Source organism: Melospiza melodia, unplaced genomic scaffold (assembly GCF_035770615.1).
Source record: "Melospiza melodia melodia isolate bMelMel2 unplaced genomic scaffold, bMelMel2.pri scaffold_32, whole genome shotgun sequence".
Lineage (NCBI taxonomy): Eukaryota > Metazoa > Chordata > Aves > Passeriformes > Passerellidae > Melospiza > Melospiza melodia.
This window is the reverse complement of record NW_026948638.1, coordinates 8379383-8402327: the sequence shown is the minus strand read 5'-3', so window position 1 is coordinate 8402327 and position 22945 is coordinate 8379383.

Sequence of the window (22945 nt, the reverse complement as noted above, 5' to 3'; positions counted from 1 at the left end):
TCTCCCCTTGGCCATCTGTCCTGCAGGCTGTGCCCCCTGTGCGTGCTGCTCCTCTGCCCTGGCTGGCTGCACTCGCCCATCTCGCTGTGCCCCAGCGTTTCTCACCCAGCGTTTCTGTGCCCTCCCTGGGCTCCCTGCACCCAGCGCTGCCGGCTCCTGGCACATAGAACCAGGGCAGGAGCCCACCCTGCCAAGGGGCTCTGGGGCAGGGCAGGGGCTGCGATGGCTTCTGAGCTCAGCAGCTGCTCCTGGCATGGTTCCATGAAGACCGAGTACAGCAACGCTGCTGAGCATTGTCCCTGCTGAGGGTCACACACTGCTGGGGCACATTCCCTGCCTGCAGGATTGCTGAGCATTGTCCCTGCTGAGGGTCCACACACTGCTGGGGCACATTGCCTGCCTGCATGTCGCAGACATCTTTTAATTAAAATCCTTTAATTAGGATTTTTCCTGCTGAAGCTGAGAAGTTTCAGCAACAAATGTAAACAATGGTTATCTGCTGCTGTGGAATGCAACAAGTGGATCCATGATTGGTCTCCTGTGGATGTTTGGACGTACTGAACACTCACGGCAGAGCTGGCTCTTGCTCTCTGCCGAGACACGGATCTTTGTTATCATTCTTTTCTATTCTTTGCTTAGGAGCTTCTGAGGAAACTTTTCCTTTTCTTTTCTTTTTAGTATAGTTATAACGTAATATATATATATATCATAAAATAATGAATCAAGCCTTCTGATCATGGAGTCAACATTCTCTTCTCTCTCTCATCCTGAAAACCCCTGTGACCACGGTCACAGCTGCAGGATTCGTGCCCGACCCAACTACTGCACTGATGGCTCCAGCATTGCTGTCCAACAAAAACAGGGGAAGGCAAACTGTGTGCAGTTCATGGTATTTTACAGTGTCTAAAACTCGCTAAGTCATTAAACCTTAAAAGGTGAGATCCATTTGGAATTATTGACACGGAGAAATAGTGCAAGATGGAAAAGGGGAGCATAGAAATAAATTGAGGGAAACATGTCAGATGGTTTCTTTCCATTTTCATTTCATTTCTGGAACGCTGGTTCAGTTTTTCGGTAATCTTCTCCGTAATCCCGTCTGCTCTTTTCAAAAACCTTTCCTGGAGAATGAGGTCGAGCTCCTGTCACAAGATGTGCCACTACCTGCAGCTTCTCTTGGCTTTCTGCACTGTGCATGCAGGAGAACTCTTGCAGCAAAGCAGGACAAAGGTTTGGAGAACTTGACATCTTGTCCTTTCTTTTCCTGGTGGACTGGGGAGTTGTGCTGTGGGTAAGGTTTTCATTGTTACTGTTCTAGGCTAAGAAAACAGGAGGTGGTACCAGGAACTGTTAGGGAATACAAACCTGGCTGAATGCAGAGAAAGAATCTCCAGAGCCTGCAGCCACAAGTAGAGAGTTGTGTGATAATCATTCCAACCTGTCAGCAGAAATCTTGAAAATTATCTGGAATGTGAAAATGCTCTAACAGAGGGAGTTTGTTTCTGAGTTCAGTGTAGATGATTCCACATCTGGTGCTTGGTGCATAAATCAAGAGCACAATCAGTTCATGAGAAGCACCAGAACAAGTGGGACCTCCCAGAGCAGCCAACTGAAAGAATCTGAAAAGGAAAAATGCAGAGAATGACTTGGTGAACCTAGCCTGGAAGAAAAGTGATCTTTATCTAATAACTACTAATCCACTCCCCCGTCTTTGTCTTCCTTAACAAGGCCATTTGCATCCCAGATTCCCCATGAAGTGCGAAGCCTGAGCTTGTGGAAGCGGCTGAAAGATGCCCTGTTCCTCTGCAGGGACACTCAGGCTGGAACAGGAGCCCAAGCCCTGTCTGGGGAAGCCTCCTCCATGCTGGAATTTGTGCCGTGCTGGGAGAGGAGGAGGAGGGGGAGAAGGCTGGCACTGTGTGGCAGGAGCAGGAGGTTTGGCTGCAGGACATTCCGTCTGTGCCGCTGCCCCGCAATGGGCGGCCGTGCCCGGGGCTCTGGGCCTGGCCCCGTGTGCGCTGAGCTGCCTGGGCTGGGCTCAGGTTCCCGCTGGGACTGGGCAGAGCCTGGGCTCAAACTGGGGGCAGCAGCAGTGCAAAACACCTCTGGGCATCTGTGTTTCCTGCTGCTGGGAAGGAGCAATGAAGCGAGTCAAGAAGTTCTGGTTTCTGTTTCTCCTGGTGGATTTTTTAATTTAATTCCACACTGCGGAGGCAATTTCTGTGGTGGCCTCTGTCAGTTTTTTCTATTTCAACAGCTTCAGCAACAGGGCTTTGTTTGAACTCTGCAAATGTGGCCTGTGTGGCTTTAATTCCCCTCGCCTTAGTGCTCAGGGGCTCGTGGGCATTCCGGTATCTGCTGATCTTTATGACTGCTACAATAATACTGACTTCACTGTCCTGAAAGAACCATGGATAGCACCAACTGAAAGAGGCATTTGTAGTTTTATGGATAAAATTCAAGTGGCAAGCACAAGAGGGCCAACAGCAGCCATGATCTCCAATTCCAAAGGCAAAGGCAGCAGCAGCCTCCTGCTCTCACCTCAGGGTGAGTCAAACAGAGCTGAAAACAGCACTGGAACCCGATCCTGTCTTCCACTCAGCAGCACAGGTGGGCCCTGAGCAGTCAGGGCTCTGTGTGGGTGCGGGTCGCTCTGCTCCAGAACAGAGCTGGAAAAAGCCCTTGGGAGCCGAGGCAGGAGCAGGCGGGAAGGGGCCGGCACTGCTGCTGCTCCTGGTTGGGAGCCCCAGCTGGGCCGGGCCGGCGCCCCCTGCGCTGTGGCTGCTGCTGCTGCCAGAGCCGGGCGGGACTCGGGGACAGGGAACGGACACGGGGGGACAGCAAAGGCCTGGCGGCTGCAGGCATGGTGGTGCTGGGGCTGGGGCCAGCACAGAGCTTCAGCCCGCAGTTAACCCCGAGGGAATCGCTGTGGAAAGGCTCCATTTCAGCCGTTCTGCACTCGTGGCTGTGAAAGGACTGAAATGAAAGGAGAACAAGCAGGGCCCGACCCCTCCTCCTTTGGGAGGAGCCACAGGCCTGGGCCTGTGAGGGGCCATGAGGGGCTGTGAGGGGCCGTGAGGGGCTGTGAGCGGCTGGGAGGGGCTCTGGGATGGGCCATGATGGGCTGTGAGAAGATGTGGAAGGCTGTCAGGGACTGTGATGGGCCATGATGGAACTGTGAGGTGTTATGAGGGGCCAGGAGGAGTTTTGAGGGGCCATGAAGGGCTGTTGGGGACCTTGAGGGGGAGAAGATCTCTGAGAGGCTGTGGGAGGCCAGGCACGTCATGGAACAAAGGATCCATTATGACATGTGGAGACAAGGAGAATGTTGTAGGCTGTACAAAAGCTCATGGAACCAAAAGGCCATCGTGACATTCCGAGGCCTCATGGAACCATGGAGACCATTATGACACTTCAGGTCCCAATGGAACCAAGGGGCCATTGGGATACTGCAGGGTCTCATTTAACTAAGGGGTCATTGTAGCACAGCAGGGCCTCATGGAATCAAGGGGATTGTAGTGGGGCTCTATGAGACCACGGGGACATTCTGACTCTCTGGAACCAAGGAGACCACTGTGAAACACTGCAGAGCTCGGTGGAACCAGGAACTCATGTAACAGTGAGAAGCCCAATGGAATCAAGAGGCCATTCCATACTTCAGGGCTTCATGGAGCCAAGGTGTCCTTGTGACACTGCTGGGCCTCACGGAATCCTGGAGACCATTATGGCATTTTGAGGCCTTGTTGAGTCAAGGGGCTCTGCGGGGCCTTGTGGAACCAAGGAGCTCTTTGTGACACTGCAGGGCCTCATAAAAGCAATGAGACTGTTCTGGCACTCTGAGTCCCCATGGCACCAAGGGGCCACTGAGACACCACAGGGTCTCATAAAACCAAAGCAATTGTAATACTGCATGATTTCATGGAAGCAAGAGGCCAGTGTGCCACAGCCATGCCTTTTGGAACCAAGGGTTTATTGTGATCCTGGGGAGCCCAACAGAACCAAGGGGCCATTGTGGTACACTGCACAGTCCCCTGGAACGAAGGAAACCATTTTGACACTGCAAGGCCTCGCGGAAGCAAGGGGCCATTGTGCTAATGGCGACCCAAAGAGACCTTGGTGACATCACTGGACTTGGGGAAACAAAGATCTGTTGTGATACTACGGGGCCTCATGGAACCAATGGGCAATTGTGATGCTGCAGGGCCCCAAGGATCCAAGAACATGGAAAAGTTCTGGTTGGCTTGGCCTGACTGGTCCAGCTGACCTTGGCATGTTGAGGGTTGGTTCTCATCTGGCCCTGAAACCCTGGACTTCTGTGCTTTCCTTCCTGTGGGAAAGAACTCTCCTTTTCCTCCAGGGGTTCATGGCTGAAATTGGGATTCCACGTCCAAATTCAGTTATATCGAAGGATGATTCCTGTATGAAACCTGCCAGAACAGACAACTCTGGGTGGCCTTGTCATCTTGGGGGCCACTTCTCATCTGCCTTCAAAACACTGGGGGGTCTGTGCTTTTTTTTCCATGGAAAAATCATCTTTCAAGTGCAGGTGTTCATAGCCAAAATCGGGAATCTGCCTCCAAAATTCCTTATATCAAAGGACAGCTCCGAGACAAAAGCTGCCAGGACTTTCTAGGTTTCCTTGGCTTCCTGAGGGCCAGCTCTTATCTGCCTTTGAAACTCTGGGGCTCTGTACTTTCCTTCCTATGGAGAAGAACTGTCATTCTTGTCCAGGTGCTCATGGACAAAACTGGAATTTGGCTTCCCAAGATCTATCTACCCAAAGACTGCTCCCAGACAAAAGTTGCCAAGACAAACAGGTCTGGCTGGCCTTGGCCTTCTTGGGGCTGCCTCTAATCAGCCTTTGAAACACTGGGGCTCTGCTCTTTCCTTCATGTGGAGAAGAACTGCCATTCTGTTCCAAGCAATCATGGCTGAAATGGAATTGCGCCTTCAAAACTCCACAAATAACCAAGGGTTCCTTTCAGACAAAAGCTGCAAGGACAGACAGGTCTGGCTGGCCCTGGCCTCTAGTGACTGCCTCTGAGCTGCCTTCAAGACACTGGGGTTCTGTGGTTTCCTTCCTGTAGAAAAGAACTGTCCTTCTTATCCAGGCACCCATGGCCTCAAGCAGATGAGCACTGTATAGGGACACAGGAACTCTGTGCTCAGCGGGGTGGAAACTGAGGACAGCAGAGGAGAGCCCTGGCAGGGACTGAAGGGTGCTTTCACAGTTGGTGAATAACTTTGACAAAGTAGAAAACAGCCTGAATAGAAAAAATCAATGCCAAGGGTGGCTGGGGAGGCCCAGTTTGGGAACAAGGAGAAAGGAATTTCCCACCCATGGCAGGGCTGTGGTGAAGCATGTCCCCAGCAGGAGCCTGAAGCAGCCTCAGGCTCTGTGTGGGCAGGCAGAGGCAGGCAGGAGGCAGAGCTGGGTGCAAAGGAAGGGCCCAGCCAGGTGGGGCAGCCGGAGGATGCCGACAGCCTGCAGGGACAGAGGCGCAGGGCAGGGACACCGTGGGACAGCCTGGGCTGCACAGGGCACAGGGATGGGCAGCAGCTGCAAGACAGCCCTGCCAGAGCCAACTTGGGCAGCACTTTGGCCATGGCTGCTGGCCCTGGGCCTGAGGCAGGAGCAGGAGACAAGTGACCCTTGCAGGGCTGGGGCCTCATTGCCTCCTTGTCCCTGCTCAGCAGCCTGGCAGGGGCCGCCCCATGCTCCTGCCCTTGGCATTGCACATCCCCACATGCCAGTGCCCATCTCGGGAAGAGCCCTTAGCAAGGAGGGAGGGACGGGATCTGCCTGGCCAGGGGCTGGGGCTCAGGCCTTGGCCCTTTGCATTCCTCAAACACATCCAGGTGTGCTCAGCACCAGAGACACCTTTGCCTTGTTTGTCTCCACCTGTCATCACTGCCTCCACTGTTCTGCTCTAACTGGAACCTGGGGACACTTTCTCAGAGAGACTTATCAAACTTTTAGAAAATTTGAAGTTTTAATCTGACTTGGAGTTCTTGAGAAGTTTTTTGAACACTCTCTCAGGGACTGAGTCTGATGTAAACAACACCAAATCCCCAAGAGGCTCATTAAAGTCCTTGTGCTGCTGAGCTGTGCTGATGAGCTGGCCCAGGCTCCTGGCACAGAAGGAGCTCTTGGAAACCAAGAAGAACTTCAAAAAGACATTACTCTTAAAGAGCAGCTCCTCTCCCAGCCCAGCAGGGCTGAGGGCACTGCCTGCATGTACCTGAGAGCAGAGAAGCAGACAGAGGCTCAAAGCAGCTGGAAGGACAATTCCGAACTCATGGAGAAATCTTCACTGTTTTGCGGAGAAAAGAAGAAACTTCACAACTTTATAGAAGGTGTAAAGCTTGGTATGTTTATTTACGGCACTGGACGCATACGGAGAAAATTTTCTTCAAAAGGCATGCGTACTCTTGAAGATTTCAGGTCTCTTTTTATCTCTTTTTTTAAATGCATATGTATACAGTTTCACAATAGGTTCATACATATTCATTCTGCGTGACATTTATTGCTAGTTCTTTATTAAAGGAATTCTTAGTTCAGGGGCAGATTGACTTTGTGGTCTTTTCTGGTTTTTTTTCTCTGTCTCTGCTGTCTCGGCATGCGAATTTTTCTTTCAGCTTTGGCTTCACAGACTTTTCACTGTTGTTAGACACTTCACTTAATTCAGAATGGATCTCTACTTTGTCTCATGCCCCCCTTTCCTTGGAAATAAGTAAATTCTTTTACTTAATGGAAACTTTTATGACAATAAGTGTCTTTTAATTCTTCACTATGTACGTTTGATAAAGAGGTTAGCACAGCTATTTGTTGTAGTATTCTTTCGTTTTAAATTAATAATATAATAGGTAATCAAGCTTATCTTAACTAATATTAGTAAAACTACAATGGGATGGCACAACTTATTAAAGATTTTATTTGCAGTTGGTGACTACTTGAAGATCACATCTTACTAGTCATAATCTATATTTTGTTTTATTTTTTGTAGAACTCTGGTTATCTCTTTTGTATTATGTTGGACAGTAATTAAGGTTTTCTTTTTACTTTTTTGTATTTCTTTTAAGACTTCTAGTAGGTCTTGGTGCTTAATTATTTGTTTTACTAATGTAAGGTTCATCTCAATAGGGGTAGGTGGTAGTCTGTGATACATTGTGTAATTGGCTGTAATCAGTTGGTGGGATATTACTGGTACTAAATACGAAAAATCACACTCAATAATTTTGACAAAATTACAAATATAGAGATTAGAATGGTTTTTATCACACAGAATACCATCATTGCTATCATATTGTACAGCAGCACAAGCAGTTCTCAAGCATACACTATTTTTTAGAATATATGAGCACAGTTTTTTGGTTAGTGACTGGATGGACTTCGAAGTGACAAATACTTTGTTTAGTGTCTAAACACATCAGTTTACTGTCCGTTACTTTTCATTTATCTTTTCGTGCCCACACTCTATGTTCTGAAGGATAGAGCATTGTTTTTTCATGGTTTAATCTTAGGGCAATGATGGGATGGATAACATAAACAGTGGTGTTACATATGGTAAGCACAAAGGCAGTGGCAACATTAGAAACAGGATTATAGGTGAAATTCACTATAGTCTACTAGGATTGAAACTTCTTTTTAATATTAATTGCATTATCTTACACAATTTTTTGAATTTTAGCTGGAAAATTACTTTTACTCTTTTCTTATATGATTAGAGCTGCTGTTGCTTGCATCTTTAACTGTGCTTGCATACAACTGAAAGCTGAAGATACATTATCTTGAATTATACTAAGTGCTTCTACTATCAACTTGTGGTCTTGGTCTTTGGCTTTTTTATACTTCTTTACTTTGGCAGTACTTTTGAAATCTGTCACTGGCTAGTTCTTAATGCTAATAGAGATTATTATAAAGGCTGCTTTACTTTTGTTAGGCTACTTGCTGCAGTGGCTAGTTCATTTATTAGTATTTTTGAATTAATTTTATTTAAAACTCTTAATTTTGTCTTTAATATGTTAGTTAGATGTTTGTTATGGGGAATAGGAATTGCTTTCTGTCTATGACTATCTTTTCTTGTCAGAGGGATGTGTTGGGCTCACACTGTAAATTCAGACACACTTCACAAGTGTATCTGACAGAGGTTTAAGTCATACTTGAGGCAGATGTTTGTTTTGAAATGTAGAGACTTTAGGGAATCTAACTTCTCTTTCTCTTTCTAAAGCACTTGATTTCTTAGATGTGTGGCAAGCAGGAATGTCTCTCTTGGTCTACAAAACTTTACTTACTTTGCTTCTAGCTAAGATCAAGCTGTGGACTGTGTTCAGGGCAGAAGATAACAGTATTTGTCAAACAGATGAGAATAAAACTGGCTGGAACATATGGGATTTGGCTAGAAAGATTTCAGGTCTAAGCTTTGAGTAAATAATTAAGGGGAAATTTGAGAGAAGAGCTTAAATTTATTGTAGTGCTTTAGAAGAAACTGGGACTAGGTTTCTGTTACTTGAAACACTCAGCACAAAAGTGACGCTCAAAATCTTCCAGTTTGTTGCTGAGTTCTGAGGAGGGGTCTCTTTCTACTTCTTTTAAGCAGAATCTTACTGCTTCAGACTGGGACAATCACTGATCTAAATCTCAGTAGGAAAAGGGATAGCTATAAATAAAGAAAATCACTTTTTTTGCTTGGGTTAATTTACTACTTGCAGTTTAGCACTCTTTACTAGCTATTGCTTGGGTGTTCAGCTAACTAGCTTGGAAAATGACTTAAGGAAACTGATTAGGTTATTACAGACTTTTTGGTGTTCATATACACTAGGGGAGGTTTAGACATTAATTACATCTGGTCTTTCATAAGCTACTCTATTGATGACTTGGCACTTTGATTTTTTTTCTTCTGATTCTTTGAAGTGTGTGCAGTTTTTGTTCTTGCTATTTTTGCTCTTCACATACTTGATTCTCATGGATTACTATAGTATATATGTTTAAATCTTTTATTTCAGAAGGTTTTCTCATGGATTTAGTATACTGATTAAATGCTAGTGACTAAGGCCATTTAGCATTGCTTTGGGTAGAGGTACTCTCTAGTTCTAAAACTTTAGTTATAATTCCATATAAAACAATTTTTTAAACTAAAGTATGAACTACTCTCGATTGCAATATACTCATTTTGCTCGAGCAAGTTTTAGTCTCAGTTCATTGTCTTTTGGTGTCACTTTTGAAGGGGCTTCTGGGCTTTCTTCACTTGAGAGTGATGGATTTAGGCATTTTGCTCTTTGATTTTGATTGCAGTGAAGGTGGTGAGAAGTACTTGTAGTGGATTTTCTTACTGTGGTTCTGAAGTCTTCTCTGTAATAGACTTAACATATACATCATCCCCAGGCTATCTAACTCTTTGCTCTAGATGACTACTAATTTGTTGCACTATTTTGGAAATGAAATGTGATTCTTTATTTGAGGATATCGTGGCTGGAACTCTGAAGCGTGGTATTATTTTTTGTAAAAATAATTTGGTTACTTTTTGAGCTTTGACAGTTTTGGTGGGGAATGTTTCTGGCTATTTTGAAAATGTACTTATTAATACTAGTAAATACTGATACCCCCCTTTCCTTGGGAGTTCTGAAAAGTTGATTTGCTACTGCTGTACAGGCTCATGGCTTCTCTCAGTCTGATTGAGTTTTGGCTTGGGGGGGTACTTTGAGGTTAGTCTGGAGGAAAGGATCACATTGTCGGCTTACTTGAGTGATAGTGGCATATAAATTCTTGACAATGATACAACGATTCTTTCAATTAGATGTGTGTTTTAGAAAGCTTGTGGAAATTACTACTTTAAAGTCAACACTTCATTTCAGTGCACTCTGTATCACTCGCAGCTTTGGTCATTTCGAGAAAGGAGCCACACTCTAGAAAAGGCTTTTAAGTAGTTAGGCCCTAGTGTGTTTTCTAGCGCTCTTTTTTCACTAGTAACTACGAAAATGGGAAGGGATTACTAGCTCTCTTTCAATGGTAGCCCACCTCTTGCAGTTGTACGTCTCTTTTGGTTAGTATTATTGTATTATGGCTTACTTTCAAGGAAAATTTGTACTTCACTCTTTGTTGCTTTCTTTGCTTCTTTATCTGCTAGCTCATTTCTTTCTTCTAATTTTAAGCTCATTCTTTGGTGTGCTTTAATATGCTTCTTCAGGTAGCTGAACTGCTTCTAGCAGCTGGATTGTCTCTTCTTTCTTTTTGAGGTCAGCAATTTTTTCTCTTTCTAGATGGTTTTATGTGCATGCACAATTCTGAATGCCTTTTGCTGTTTCTAAGGCATGGGTCAATGCATTTATCTCAGCCTTCTGTGCAGAGGTACCTGTTGGTAAGGGTCCAGACTCTATTACTTCTCTGCAGGTAGTCACTGTGAACTTTGAAATGTCGCTTTTTACTGGCAATGTAGCTGCTCTTGTCAGTGAACTAGGTTTCTGCATTGTCTGGAGGAGTGTCTTTTAAGTCTGGGTGGCTGGAGTAGGTAGCTTTAATGGTCTCTAGGCAACTATGGTGCAGTGCTTCTTTTTGATTTTACTGAGAAAAGAAGCTGGGTCGACACTATTAGTCACTACTATCTCTACATCATCTTGTTCTACTATGATGGCTTGGTATTTCAGAAACTTCTGTGGTGAAAGTTAGTGGCTACTCTTTACATCTAGTACTGCAGACACTGTGTGGGACACTAGCACAGTCATTTTTGTCTCAGGGTAAACTTGCGTGCCTCTTGAATATTCAGCACAACTGCTGCTACAGCTCTGAGGCAACTTGGCCATCTTTTGGCTGTTGCATCTAGTTGCTTAGAGAAGTAAGCAACTACTCTCTGGTATGGACTTAAGTCTTGAGCTAATATTCTCAGGGCAATTCTTTGCGTGGAAAAATAGAAAGAATGCTTTACTTACATCTGGAAGTTTCAAAGCTGGAGCTGACATGAGGGCACTCTCTAGCTGGTGAAAGGCTCTTGTGGCGTCTTTTGTCTACTGGAGATCTCAGTTTCCATTGGCAATAAGAGCATAGAGGGGTCTGGCGAACAGTCTATAATTATAAACTCACAGCTGGCACTACTCTGCTATGTTTAAGGAGGTTCGGAGTTCTTTCATTGTCTGGGGTTTCAGGGTTTGGCATAGGGCTTCTCTGCCTTAAAGTCTGCTGCTCAGCACTCACTTCTTATTCTAGGTAGATTACTTTCTGTTTGACTACTTGTGCTTTTTTCCTTCAGACTCTGCGTCTTTGGAGTCTTAGGAAATTTAAAAGGCTTACTGTTCAGGCTTCTCTTGCTTCTTTTGTCTGAGTGGCTACTAGAAGATCGTCTACATACTGCAACAGCTTCTTTTTTTCTTGTGGAGCTTTTTGGGACTCTGGGTCTTTGTAAGCTGTTCTCTAATCGGAGTGGGGAATCTTGAAGCTTTCAGGCATATGGACTATGTGAGTTGTGTTTGAATGCAAAAATTTTCTGGCTGGCTTCATGGATAGGGAGGCAAAAGAAGGCATCTCTTAGGCCTAAAACAGTGACCTAGGTTAGCTCAGGTGTTAAACAAGTTAGTAAATTATATGGATTTGCTACTACAGGGTATAAATTCTGTGTTATCTTATTGACAGCTCTTAATCTATTACTATTAGTTATTGGGCTGATTCTTTCTTTATCTTCTTTTTGAGGGTACTACTCAGTTCTCACTAGTTGTGTTCTTTCTTTAAGCTTGGTGCTCATGGGGGAGCATCTTTCACTCTCTCTGGTACAGCAGAGGCTCATACTTTTGAAAACACTTATTTACTTATTCTAATATCTCTTTACTAATGTCTTTCTTAATTTCAGTGTCTGTTAATGTTAAGCTTAACATCTTTATATTATTTGCTTCTAGAGTAACTTTTCTCATTTGAGAATGTTTAGCAAATTGAGCGAATTGTACAAAAGCCTTTAGGTACACATAGTACACATGTTACTTTAAAGGTTTGCACAAGTATGCTTTCTCAGACTGGCTAGTTGTTCATTCTTCACACTACAATATAAACATTCTCCACAGGTACTAAAGCTTTATTTAAAACTGAATATATGGCTCTTGTGTCAACAAAAATTCTTCCCTTTTGGGGAGGTTATCTTTACTCTTCTTCTCTTACTTTGGGAGGAGCTTTTAGCAAATCATATGTACTTATTTTGTGAACTGTGATTGCTTTGCATTTCAGCATGATAATCTTTGCTTGATTTTATACATTGCTATCTTATGCTGCATGCTGAACAACATGTTTGATTTGATTTCTCTTTGCTTTGTTTTCTTTTTTAAGGGCTAAGACTAGAGGGTGGTCTGATCTTACAGTCTCTTTGCCATTTTGGGTGATTCTTTAAAATAAAAAGACATTTCAGCATACAAAAACTCTATCTTATTTATCTTCCTATTATAAAACAGTACTAACAGCAATGAAGTATTATAAATCTTTTTTGTTTTCTGAGCTGCTCTTACTGGCAACTTCTTCTCAGTGAGCCCCTCTCAAAAGGGGCTAATTTAGGAACTTGTTTGCGTTTGTTCTGGTCAGTTCTTATTATTTATTTCTCTTTGCTTTATTTCGCTTCTACTTAAACTTTTTTACAGACTTTCACAGTAGTTTTGCAATTTTCTTCTTATACACACATCTCTAAGTGGCAGGTATTAGATGTGATTCTTATACACAAGCTTTAAGATTTTAGGTTCTGAATCTGCTTGACTAGAAACTTCTAATTTACACTCGGGGCATGTGCTTTGACACTTATTAGAACAGCAAAACAGCAATACTAGTGTTTCTCATAAACACTGCACTGCAATAATACTTGCACATTTAGCTTTTGCTCACAGGCTATTCTCGTGTTCTCTGGGGAGATGGGGCAGCTAGAATTGTCTCTGTGCTCAGGGGACAGCTACTGTCACTTCATACAGCATGCTAGCTTCTTGATGCACTAAAGGCTCTCTGAAATTGCTCACAAAGGCAGGCTCTTCTGTTTGTTACAGAGAACTTTAGATTTCTACAGCAGATTGTTTCTAGTCTAGACTTACTGCAGTACTAACTGAAGTCTCATAAATCTCATAAGTTTCAATAACTAATTCATTTCATTCATCTCTTCTATATAAACTCTGTTTTACAAAATATCAGTCTTTTCTAGTTCTCTTTTTGCACAATCTAATTAAGCACTGTGTCTACTTACACTTGTTCTACTGCTTTGCGAAAAGGCTGTGCTAGTCACAGCCGAAACTCTGATATGCTCACAGACACACGCACTTCCCTCCTTTTATTTTACATTCACTAGAGCTAAGGCTTGAATTGCTGTGAGGGGGAGAATTCTTGGAATTCTTTTAACTTGCTTTATCGTAGTTAAGCATAAATTACTGTACTATAGTTCTCTTGTGTAAAATGCTACTCTTGTTGCAACAAAATCTTAAAATCTCTACAAACACTATTATACAATCTGAGAATCAAATTTCTACAATGCAGCAGAAGAAAATCACTACACAAAATTACTGGGAAAGGGCATATTTTTCAAAGTGCTCCCTTTTCTCAACACAACAAAGCATATTATAATTCGGCATTTACTCACATCAATTTTTCTTGGACATAGTCAAAATAACAGCACACAGTCTAGAGATCAAGTCTAAACATCTAAGGCAAAGGAACTCTCTGAGCTCATACTCACGGTTAAAATGTACTAAATCTACATAAATCACTACATTTAAACACAATAAATACCATAACTGTCGTTTCTCCACTCGCCTCTCCGCAGGGCACTTCTCTTCCTGCCCCCACAGCCTGCTGCAGCTGGTGCCTCAGGCCTCACTCGGCTGCTTCAAACACGGGTAGTACTGACTTCTCCGCACTGTAGGGTACTGTAGATTTACTCTCTTTTATACACTATACACTTATCACTTGCACGATTACAAACACAGTGCACTGACTACACAATGTACACATTAACTATACAGCAACACAGTGTCTGGACATCACACACACACAAACAAAACCCACACGGGCTCAGCAGTTCTTCTCTATCAGAACAATGAACTCTCAATACACACATGCACGGGTTCACTTAGCTCACCTCCAGAGCCACTAGCGGTTCTGCTCTATCAGAATGATGAACTTTCAACACACACATACCCGGGTTCACTTGGCTCACTTCTAGAGCTTTTAGCGGTTCTGCTCTATCAGACTGATGAACTCCGTCTCTAATACAGCTGCTCCATCAGCTGAACTCAGACGTCTCTGGGTGGTTTACTCTCTTGCTCTCTTTTCTCTCTCCCGGGGGCTCTTCAGTACATACTGTATCTTCTTCTGCAGGCCAGCGGGTCGTTGTCTGTCTTCACAGGTGGCAAGTTGAGACAAGCGGAGCTTCACTAGGAAAAAAATCTTAGGGCGCGCCTTGGAGGTCGGTCTATCTCTTCTGCCTCTGCGGGGACAGAGAACTCTACCTGGCTCGCCATAATGTTTTGCGGAGAAAAGAAGAAACTTCACAACTTTATAAAAGTTGTAAAGCTTGGTAAGTTTATTTACGGCGCTGGACGCATACGGAGAAAATTCTCTTCAAAAGGCATGCGTACTCTTGAAGATCTCAGGTCTCTTTTTATCTCCTCTTCTAAATGCGTATGTATACAGTTTCACAATAGGTTCATACATATTCATTCCGTGTGACATTTATCGCTAGTTCTTTATTAAAGGAATTCTTAGGTCGGGGGCAAATTGACCTCGTGGTCTTTTCTGTTTTTCTTTCTCTGTCTCTTTGCTGTCTCGGCATGGGAGTTTTTCTTTCAGCTTTGGCCTCACAGACTTTTCACTGCTGCTAGACACTTCACTTAATTCAGAATGGATCTCTACTTTGTCTCATCACCACTTCTGACAGTCAGTCTCTGGCTGCAGGGATCTCCTTAAATTGACCCAGGACAGAACTGATGTGACTGTAAGGATGTCTCTGCTGCTGTTTCTGCTTTGGGGGAGGATGTACTGCAGAGCGGGGCTGCCCTGGGCACCGTCAGAGGGACAGGGCAGAATGGCTCCTGCTGCCAGGGATTGCTGCAGGGGGTCAAGCTGGGGCTGCAGCCAGGGCTGCCCAGGGCTGTCCTGCAGAGCAGCTCCTGCAGCCTTCATGGCTCTTCGCCAGCCCAGGGCATGTGCCAGCTGCCAGGAGCAGCTCTCAGCATGCCTGGCACCTCCCCATGGACATTGCAGGGGAGCTGTGGGTGCAAAGAGTGACTCCTGCCAGGGCAGCTCCTGCTGCTGTGCAGAGGGTACTGTGTGTGCCAGGGCTGGTCAGACCTCCAGCTCATGCCCAGCTCATTCCTGAGGGGAATTTTCATGAACTTATTCAGGGCTCGGGTTTCCTGCTTGGGTCTCTGCTTTCCTGAATCTCTGCTCCCACTTTTCCCTGGCTCAGCTTGGTGGCAATGGAAACTCAGCTGTGCAGGGCAGAGCAGGGGCTGAGACTCTTAAACCATCACACTGAGGATTCCTGGGCACCTCAGCAAGTGCCTGCACCTGCCCAACCTCCAGACCCATCCAGCATCAGCTTTCCATGATGCCCAGACTGGGGGAGCTGTTCTTTAATCCCTGCAGGGCCCAGCAGCTGCAGGGCAGAGCTTGCCCAGGGGCTGGGCTGGGCTCTGGAAGCTCTGGCAGGGAAGGAGCCTGGGGCCACAGGAGCAGCTGGGGCTGGGGCAGCTCCAGTAGCAGAGCCGTGGGCAGGCAGGGAGGGAGGCAGTGCTGAGGGAAGCCCTGCTGCAGGGCAGATGTGGCACCTGCTGGGCCTGCCCTGCAGGGCACACACTGCCCTGAGCAGCACAACTCTTGTGTCCCCTCGCAGCCAGCACCACCCTCAGCCCGGGGTCTCGGGGCCCTCAGTCCCTCCTGGGCCTGCAGAGCAGCCCCAGAGATGAAGGGCATCTTTCTGGCCATGTGCCCATTCCTTGCTGACCAGGGCCTGAGGGCCACTGTCCTGCCCTGCTGCTGCCTGGCAGGGGCTGGGCAGGGCTGGCCAGGGAAAGGCTTTTCCTCAGGCCTGGCTCTCTCTCTCTCCTTGCCTTGCCCAGGTGCTGCTGGCATTGCTGAGGGGCTCTCTGGAATGGCAGTTCCAGCTGCAGGGCCAGGCCCAGCCCTTGGGCTCCTCCTGTGCAGGCTGAGCACAGCAATGGGGTGTCCCAGCTCCCTGTGCCCGGGGAGCTCTGGGCAGGGCAGCCTGGGAGGCTGGCAATGAGCCCACTTTCCTGACTCTGGGAAAGGCAGGAGCCACTTTGTGTGCCAGGGATCCCTCTGCTCTCAGCAGTGTCTCCTGGCTGCCCAGGCTAACGCAGGAGTGGATTTCAGAAAGGTGAAAGTGCAGGGCAGCTGGAACAGGAGAGAGGGACAGAGCAGCTCCCCTCAGTCTGCACTAAGCCTCAGACAATCTGCCTGACTCCCTAGACTCCCTGTTCTCCCCAGGTGCAGCAGAATCTCTTATTCTGCCTCCTGCAAGCCCCATCCCTTCATGCAGGCAGCTCCACTGCCTTGACACAACATTCTTTATACAAATCCCAAAACCAGGACTGGCCCCTGCCCTTAATGTGCCCCTGCACTGACTGGGGGTCAGGGCTGACTCCCAGGTGTCCTGCAGACCAAGGTCCAACTCCTCACACAACATTGGCCAGCAGCAATCAGGGCTTCAGCAAGAGAGTTGAAGGAAGATCTCTGAGACATAGACAGGGGTAGTTGTTTAGTGGCAGGAAAGGATCTATGAGAAAGGGCTTTGCCTTTTCTGTGAGAAATCTCCCCTCAATTATCACTGTAATTCCTTCTTGAAAAGGTTCCAATGTCTGGAGACAGCAAATGTCCAACAGCAGCTCCATCAGGCACTTCCTCCTGCTGGCATTGGCAGACACGCGGCAGCTGCAGCTCCTGCACTTCTGCCTCTTGCTGGGCATCTCCCTGGCTGCCCTCCTGGGCAACGGCCTCATCATCAGCGCTGTAGCCTGCGGCCACCACCGGCACACGCCCATGTTCTTCTTCCTGCTAAACCTGGCCCTCAGCGACCTGGGCATGATCTGCACTACTGTCCCCAAAGCCATGCACAATTCCCTCTGGGACACCAGGGACATCTCCTACTCAGGATGTGCTGCACAGGTGTTTATCTTTCTGTTCTTCATTTCAGCAGAGCTTTCCCTCCTGACCATCATGTGCTATGATCGCTACGTGTCCATCTGCAAACCCCTGCACTATGGGACCCTCCTGGGCAGCAGAGCTTGTGCCCACATGGCAGCAGCTGCCTGGGCCAGTGCCTTTCTCAATGCTCTCATGCACACAGCCAATACATTTTCCCTGCCCCTGTGCCATGGCAATGTCCTGGGCCAGTTCTTCTGTGAAATCCCACAGATCCTGAAGCTTTCCTGCTACAAATCCTACCTCAGGGAATTTGGGCTCATTGCAGTTAGTGTCTGTTTATGTTTTGGCTGTTTCCTGTTCATTGTTTTCTCCTATGTGCAGATCTTCAGGGCTGTGCTGAGGATCCCCTCTGAGCAGGGACGGCACAAAGCCTTTTCCACCTGCCTCCCTCACCTGGCTGTGGTCTCCCTGTTCCTCAGCACTGCAGAATTTGCCTACCTGAAGCCCCACTCAATGTCCTCCCCATCCCTAGATGTGGCAGTGACAGTTCTGTACTCGGTGGTGCCTCCATTCCTGAACCCCCTCATCTACAGCCTGAGGAACAAGGAGCTCAAGGCTGCAGTGTGGAGACTGATCACTGGATGCTTTCTGGAACATTAAACTGCTGGCCAGTTTCTGCCAATCACTTCTACTAAAAGACATCTTTCATATTTCTTGTTGCTTTGGTTGTGGTTTGTTGTTTTTTTCCTTTGTATTAGTTTTTCATATTGTCCACAAAGGAATGTCATTGTTTTTGCCTTTTCTCGTTTTGTTTCTTTCCAACTTCCCTGTGGCCAGAGACTGTGTCAATGAGGGGCCACATTCTTTTGGCTTTAAAGGAACTAAAGGATCTCCCAGCCAAGTTTTTTTCCAGAGATGCCCTTGTGTTCCCTTCTCTGGAGCTGCAGCAGCAATGCCTGTGTGCAGAGCTGGGGGCAGATCAGTGCTGGCACAGCAGCTCTGCTCCTGCTGGCCACACAATTCCTGATCCAGCCCAGGAGCCATTGGCCTTCTTGGCCACCTGGGCACAATTCTGCCTCATGCCCAGCCTGCTGTCCATCACTCCCTGCAGGTCCCTTTCTGCCTGGCTGCTGTCCAGTCACTCTGTCCCCAGCCTGTAGTGCTGCAGGGGTTGTTGTGGCCAAAGTGCAGGACCCGGCACTTGGTCTTGTTAAACCTCACCTTGTTGGATTCACCCCCTAGATCCACCTGTCCAGGTCCCTGTGCAGAGCCCTCCTATGCTCCCAAAGAATCAACACTCACACCCACCTTGATGTCATCTGCAAAGATGTCCTTGGTTCATGAGGCCTCTCATTGTCACAATGGCCTCCTTGGTACACCAGGCCCTGCACTGTCACACGGGTCTCCTGGGTTCCATAGGGCCCCAATATTTGACAATGGACTCCTTGGTTCCATGGGGCTTCACAGTGTCACAATGTTCTCGTTGGTGCTGCAGTTCCACAGTGGGCCCTTGGTTCCATGAGGCCCCAGAGTGTCCCAATGGCCCCATGGTTACATGAGGTCCCACAATGTCACCAAGGTCTATGTGGCTCCACAAGTCCCCTCAGTGTCACAATGGACTCTTTGTTTCCACAAGGCCACACAGTGTCACAACGTTCTTCCAGATTCCTGGAGGCCCCATCATGTCACTGTGGCCCCTTCGTTACACAGCATCCTGCAGTGTCACAATGTCCCCTTTGTTCCATGAGGCCCCGTAGTGTCAGAACGGCCACTTGGTTCCACTGGGCCCTGGAGTCTCCCAAAGGTATCCTTGGTTTTGCAGTGCCAAAATGGTGAAACCCCTTGGTTAGACAAGGCCCTGCAATGTCACAATGGCCTCTGTGGTTCCACGAGGACGCAGAGTGTCACAGTGCACTCCCTGGCTCTATTTGGCTCCAGAGCAGCACAATGGACCCCTGGTTTTATGGGGCTGCACAGTGTCATCATGGTCCTCTTAGTTCCACGAGGCCCTGCAGTGTCACAATGGCCCCAGAGTGCACAGAATGACAGAATCAAATAGGCTGGAAAAGACCTTTGGGATCATCAAGTCCAACCATTGGCCTAATATTGCCTTTCCACCCAGTCCATGCCACTAAGTGCCACTGGAGAGGGACAGTGACTCTGTCACCTCCCCCCTGGCCAGCCCATTCCAATGCCCACTCACCCTTTCTGTGAAGAACTTCTTCTTATAGTCTAGCCTGAACCTCCCCTGATGCAGCTTAAGGCTGTGTCTTCTTGTCCTGCCCTCCAGCAGATCCACACTCACACCCAGCTTGGTGCCATCTGCAATTTGTGAATGGTGGACTCAATCCCCTCAGCCAGATCATCAGTGAAGATATTAAACAGGACTGGGCCCAGCACAGATCCCTGGGGGACACCACCAGTGCCTGGACACCAGCTGGGTGCAGCACCATCCCCACCACTCTCTGGGCCCAGCCTCCAGCCAGCTCTTTACCCTGGGAGGGGTGAACATGTCCAAGCCATGGGCTGCAGTTTTTCCAGGGAATTCTGTGGCACATGGTTTTAAAGGCATTGAAGTCCAGGCACACAACATCCAGAGCCTTTCCTGCATCCATAGGTGGGTCACCCGGTCATAAAAGGAGATCAGGTTGGTCAGGCAGGACCTGCCACCCCTAAATCCACGCTGGCCGGCTCTGATCCCTCGACCATCCCATGGGTGTCCTGTGATGGCACTCAAGGTGATCTGTTCCATAACCTTGCCGGGCACCCAGGTCAGGCTGACAGGTCTGGAGTTCCCCAGATCCTCCTTCCCGCCTTTCTTGGGGATGGGCTCACATTGGCACCTCCAGTCCTCTGGGACCTCCCCACTGAGCCAGCACTGATGATAAATGATGGAGAGCAGCTTGGGGAGCTCATCCACCAGCTCCCTCATCCCCCTGGGATGGATCCCATCTGATCCCACACACCTGTGAGAATCTGAGTAGCTCAGTAGGTCACCAGCTGCTTCCTCCTGGATTACAGGGGCTGTTCTGCTCCCTGTGCCCATCTACCAGCTCAGGAGAACACTTGTTCTGAGGACAGCCTGTCCTAATATTGAAAATTAACACAAGATATTAAGTAGCTTAGTCTTTTACTTATCTTCAGTTACTCAGTTCTCAACTGAAATCAATAAAGGGTTGTGGTTCTCCTTCTCCCTCCTTTTGCTATAAACTTTTTATAAAAACATTTTTTGTTCTTACAGAAATCACCAGGTTAAGTTCTAATTGAGCTTTCACCTCTCAACTTTTCTTCCTGCATAACCTAACAATATCCTTAAACACTTCCTGAGTTGCTGGCCCTTTTTCCCTGAGTTCCTACAAAAACTCCATGCCCTGCCAGGCCAGTCATTTACCTCACTAGCTCATCTTTTGCCACACTGGGACAGGCTGCTCCTTCCCCCTTAAGATTACTTCCTTGAAATGTGTCCATCCTTCCTGGATCCCTTGGTTTTTAAGGCCTGTGTCCCCTAAAAGGATCAGTACCAGATTTAGTACTCCACACATCTGCATCCTAAATAGATCAAAGTCTGCCCTTCCTAATTCCAGTGTAGAAGTTTTGCTGCGGCCCCTCCTTCTTTCACAGAACATTGAACACTTTATTATTTCATGGTCACTGTGCCCCAGGCAGCCTCCGAGCCCCACATCTGCCACCAGCCCTTCTCTGTTTGTGAACAGCAGCAGACAGAGCTTTCCTTGGCAGTGGGAGTGTTACCAAAAATTCTGTAAAACAGAAAACTCCTTAACACCAATGTAGCATTAAGAATCAGCATTCTTTATTCAGCTGGATGCACGGGGGATCGCTCCTCCCAAAGCTGTACATGCTGATTCCAGGAAAGTTTGTTTCTATTCTGTATTTTGCACACATATTCATTGATTGTCCTAGACTAGACATACAGATGATAATAATTTCCCCAAAATCAATAACATATTTCCCCTCCCCTTTATCCATGTGTTCTTCCAGACCTTGGGGGTCTCTCTGGTGGTCCCAGGTGGTCGTGGACCCCAATGTTCCAGTGGGCCTGGCTGAGCTGGCAGGACACTGAGGCTGCTGAACTTCCAGTTCCCCTTCTCACACAATGGGCATTGTGTGGTTTCCACAGGCCTGGGGTTGTGGAGAACAAGCTCTAGGTGTGAGTTCACCTGGTGGAGACAATATATCATCTGGTAACATGAGGTCACAGAGTAGGCTAGGACATCATAGACTGCCTCTGTGACATTACACAGCCAGCTGTGACATCACAGATAGGCTGTTCTATCACAGACCATCTGTGGGGCATTGGAGAATGGGCTGTGACATCCCAGAGGGGCTGTGTGACATCCCAGCAGGGCTGTGTCAGGTCACTGGGTTGGTCACTCAGCCCCAGCTCCCCCTCACAGTTTCTCCCGACAAGTCCAATGCTGTTCATGCCCAGTGGGGTCTCAGTCCCCCGGGATCCCCCCGGCCCACCTGGAGCCACAGCCTCCACCAAAGGATGTTCCACAGGATCCACCCCAGAGCCTGACATCGGGACAAGGGGCCAGGGCTGTATGACCAGGACACCAAGGACGTGGGTTATCCAGTTACAGTGGCCTGGGTGGGGTTCCCCAGGGCAGGAAAGATGTCTGGCAGCTAGAGCAGGGTCTGGGAAGGGCCTCCAAGGTGGGGCTGGAGCCCTTGTGCTGTGAGCAGAGGCTGAGGGAGCTGGGCTGGTCCAGCCCGGAGCAGGGAAGACTGAGGGGCTCCTCATCCCAGCCTGGCAGTGCCAGCCAGGAGGGGATGGAGAACACAGAGCCAGGCTCTTCACCGGGGGCTGGCGGGAGACAAAAGCCAATGGGTGGAAGAGGAAAGGAGAGATCAGCCAGGACAAGAGGAGATGAAATGAGTCAGGCTGCTTTCAGCTTTTACTCAACAACAAAAGCAGGCTGACCTCCCTTCTCCATCCACCACTGACAACTTTGCAAATCAGGAATTGTTGGAGCTGTTGTGCACCATACCAGGATGAGCATCCTGATGCAAGAACTGAATTGTGTTTTTATCTATCACAGAACCATGTTAGTCTGAAAGTAATTTTAGTATGGAAATCACCTGTGGATGGCAGAATCATCAGACACTGTTGGGATGTTTCCCCTAGCTCAGGGAAGAGCGTGATTGTTATTAAACTGTGTCCTGTTCAACTATGGTCTGTTGGCCATGAATTGAAACTTTCTGTGCTTCTGAGTCTCATCAGTTCCTGACCCCCAAAGGACACAAACCTGATGAGTTGTGGCTCCCATCCCAGCGGTGTCACTTGCATCTCCCTCCATCCCCAGAGCAGAGCTGCCTTGTACCAGAAAGTCCCTGGCAATGGAGGGATGAAGGAAACAGGACAGGCTGTGGGGATCAGGTGCAAGCCAGGGCCAGGGAGAAGAATGGCTTTTGCATCTGATGGAGCTGTGCCTTCCCTTGGCTTTGTTGGCTGACAACAAATGAACATCCCTCTGTCGAGAGAAGGAGACCCGGACACCAGATGGTTCATCACAGGTCCAGTTTATAGAAGAAAGCATCAAACACTAATACAGCAAATAATAAGCTCATGAATATTCTGTAAGCCAAGCAATCTATTGGTTAAACTATACCATTAACTCATCCACATTCCTTTGGGCCTACGTTCTCTACTTCTCACGACTCGCTGTCCATTTCTTTATCATACTCTGCTAGGCCCAAGGACACCTTATCTTGCAGGTGCAAGATTTGGAATTAACCACGGTCTTGTACTTTTCCATTCTCTAGTCAGCTACATTCCCAACAGACACCCTGCTTGCAAAAAGGCCTCTGCTCTAG